General features: G+C 39.7%; 1 long non-coding RNA gene across 1 annotated transcript; it reads left to right on the top strand.

The window, feature by feature from the left end:
* Positions 1 to 1,740: 1,740 nt before the first annotated feature.
* Positions 1,741 to 3,464, top strand: LOC111256091. Its single transcript, XR_002676126.1, has 3 exons — positions 1,741 to 1,768; positions 2,250 to 2,299; positions 3,309 to 3,464. It is a non-coding gene; the product is annotated as an uncharacterized LOC111256091 (long non-coding RNA).
* Positions 3,465 to 3,699: the final 235 nt, after the last annotated feature.

Below are 3,699 nucleotides of genomic sequence, written 5' to 3'. Positions count from 1 at the left end.
CAACTAGTAAAGCAAGTCAAGAGAAGATGGAGTTACCACAATCATTGGCAGATAACCGTACTCGGCCTAGTTCCCACCAACCACAGCCTAAAGTTGATCACTATCCACATGGTAACCCCATCAATAAGAATCCTGATGCACCAGTTATTCCACCGAGAGTTACTAGAGAGCAGAAAGAAAACCAAGATGGATGTGTAAAAGTATTGTGCTTCAGATGCGGTGAAGAAGGGCATTATGCCAATAACTGTCCAATAAAGCATAAGTCGACCAAGTCCGCTGGAGCCAAATTGTATTGCCTCCAGTGTGGAGAAAATGGACATCTTGATTAGTTGGTGTGCAAAAGAGAAAGATGATCAACCCCAGGGCCAAGGACCCAAAAGCCCTGCCTTCAACCTGACAACATCAGTTGGCCTCTTTGTCAGGACGAATGATCAAGATGCCTCAGTCAGGAAAGAATGCCATCAATTTCCAATGCCCAACTCCCATACCACATCCAATTGCCAAAGTACCAAAGCAAGAAAAATATGTTTCTACTGCAAGGAAGAGGGACATTTCATTAGTCAAAGCCCCAACAAGCGTTTAGACCAGATGGATAAGAAGACTCAAGGATGTGTATGAAGATTTGAAGGGTGACAGTCAAGCCAGAGGGAAGCAGATCAGCTCTATTCAAATCACTTTACCAAGAAATGAAGAAAATTCTTCGAAGATGGGCCAAAGAAGCAGAGGGAAGGAAAGGATACTTAAAAGAGGAATTAGACTAAGTATCCCTGAAGTGTTCTATGTGATGTAGGAAGAAGCCTGCTTGAGAAGCTTACGTAAGGATGAACGATCTGGGAAGAAGCTAATAAGTGTTGGATGCTACCCACCTAAACCTTTTGTCTCTTGCTAGCCTTTGCGAATCTCGGGACGAGATTCTTGTTAAGGGGGGTAGTGTTGTCACACCCTGAAATTTCCGAATTTCAGGATGTGAATAAAAAGAATAAATAAACAATAATTTTCTCATAATTTTAAAATTTTCCCAACATTTAATTTTCTTTTACAGGAAATTTAGTATAGGAAAAATAATTGTTTGCTTTTATAAATTAATAATGTTGTTCTATGTCTGTGCATTCATGTCGTTGCATCTTGGTGTTTCTTAAGCGCAAAAGTTTGAAAAATGCGTTTAGACGTTGCCCAGACCCTTGGGAGGATTTTCCATCTTTTTTTGGAATTTATTCTCCTTTTCCTAGAGCTAAATCCAATTTTTGGAAGGTTCTAAAATCCTTTTCACGAGCTCCAAGTATTTTATTTGGATTCCTTGCATCCCAATCCATCTCTGAGATTTATCTCAGATTTTTCGGAATTTTCTAGGTATTTTTCTCGCTCTAGAAAACGAGTCCAGCTATTTCTGGAATTGTTTTCGCGCAGATAAATAAAATCAGAAATTCCGAAAATAAAAAGTTAACTCGAAAATATCTTTTTCCGAGTGTGGCCTATATATATATATCACCGCGTTCGTCTCGACGCGAGGATTTCAGATCTGAAAACCTTTTCACGAGTTGCATCTCCTAACTCCGTAGATCTGAAGTCAAAGTTCGGTCTTCGTCAAACTCCGGCGAGCTTTTCCGGCGAAACCGTGGACTTCCGGCGAAAACCGACACCACCATGGAGTTCCTCTCTTCGAGCTCTACGCCATGGTGTGGTGGATTGCATGAATCCGATGTCGGCTCCGTCGTCTTCCCCAACTCCGGCGAGCTTTTCCACCGCCATTGTTCATCTCTGGCCGAAGGTGAGCACACCATCTTGTTCGTCTCGTCGATATCGTTCCATTTTGCTGTTCATGCGCGAGATCGGGCTTCGTTTCCGGCTATCCACTCTTTCTCTCTCTCCATCCATCCTGTTTCTGTACGCAACTTGGGCCAGCACGCCTGGTCCGTTCGTCCGCCCGCCGCCTGCACGCTGCGCCGCCGCCTGCGCCGCCGGAGCCGCCGGCCGAGCCTCCCTGCTGGCGCATCCACCCGCCGCTCGCGCAAGCCGCCCCGGCCACGGCCGTCGCCGCCGGCAGGACCGGCCTAGACCACGGTCTATGGCCAACATGTTACCAGTCAGTTGGAGTGCGTTGGAAGGTTGAAGATGATGGTGATTTTGCTATTAGGCCCCTGAGGAAAACTCAAATTTTCAGCTTATTTCTTGTGTCTTTCAAACCTTGTAGAAAACCCCCTGTAACTTTCAGCTCCTTGCAATCTGATCCAAGCCATCCTCTTTTGCAGATCTAACCCCGAAGATCCATCTATTCGCAGTGACTATTCTCTGAGTCTTGGTAATTTTCCTTGCTAACCCTCCAAGTCTACGGTTAATTACGTTTAGACCCCTGCAACGTTGTTTAACCCATAGATTCTACGTTTTAATTCCTTTTTCGTCCGTTCAAGTTGCGTTGGATTCATAATGATGTAAATTACACGTTAGTGGTAATGTTTTCCTTCACACATGTTTTTGAAAATAAAATTTATATTAAAATTGATTAATGCCTGACAAACGAGTTCTTCTCTAAATAAAATCTATTTAGTGTTAAACATCGTTTTTCATAATAATTGTTAATTTGATTAATGCCTACTTCATACCCTCTTCTAAATAAAAGCCAATTAGGTTATATATCGGTTTTTCATAAACTAAAGTTAATTGGATTAATGCCTATCTAAATAATTCTTCCAATTAAAAGCCACTAAGAGTTATACCTCGGCGTTTCATAAATTAAATTCAATTTGATTAATGTTTATTCAATTTGTTTTCTAAATAAAATCTGTATAGGTTATATCTCGAGTTTTCATAATTAAATATTAATTTGGCTTATATAAATATAAATGTGTTTTTAATTTAATCTACTTAGTTGAACTCGAGATGTAAAGCTATACGCTTAGATGTCTACATGTATCTTATTTTTAAATTAAATGTTTAATTTGCATAAATTGTACTCAAATATTTATAAATAAAATTGGAGTAAGCTTTACACCGTCTTTTCTCATGAAAATATAAATATGACTTGATTAATTCTAACTAAGGATATTTCTCTGAAATATCTTTACATTGCTTTTCTCAACTAAAATAAATAAAGCTTGTAGCTCTTATCTTTCTTTTATAATTCAAAACTCTCGATAGCTTTATCTTTTCAACCATAGTTCCGTTTTAAGCGTTCCTTACGTTCGCGTGACCTTAGATCGAGCCTTGTCGTTAGTACGCTCTTTTAAAGCTTTCCTTTTGTTTTGGTGTACTGCTCTTAGTTGTATTTGTTTGTTTACTTGTATGATTGTGCCGGTGATTGCTTCGAGTAGAAGGATCGCTGTTCGAAAGCTTTGAAGATTAAGAGTTTCAAGAGAGCAAGAGCCGAAGAGCAGTAAGAAGTAACTTGTCGCTGGAGAAAGGCAAGTGTGTCCTTATACTTTTGTCCCAATAACTTTATTTAATCACTATTGCATATGCTTGCATTAAATTTGTTGGGTCCTATTAAGGTTTGCCTAGTTTTTATGATTATTCCTTGCCAACCTGGGTTTACCTTTCTGTTGGGTAGCTATGCTTAGCTGCTATACTTGGGTTATGGTGGTTCTAATGAACAACATGGTGAACTTATTCTATTTATGATATACCTTTTGTAAATACAAGATTACAATATTTAATTGGAACATGGAGCATTAAATGCGATTGCTAATTAACGAGAACGGTTGC

This window comes from Setaria italica, unplaced genomic scaffold (genome assembly GCF_000263155.2).
Source record: "Setaria italica strain Yugu1 unplaced genomic scaffold, Setaria_italica_v2.0 scaffold_174, whole genome shotgun sequence".
Classification (NCBI taxonomy): Eukaryota; Viridiplantae; Streptophyta; class Magnoliopsida; order Poales; family Poaceae; genus Setaria; species Setaria italica.
This window is presented reverse-complemented; position numbering and strand designations above follow the sequence as displayed.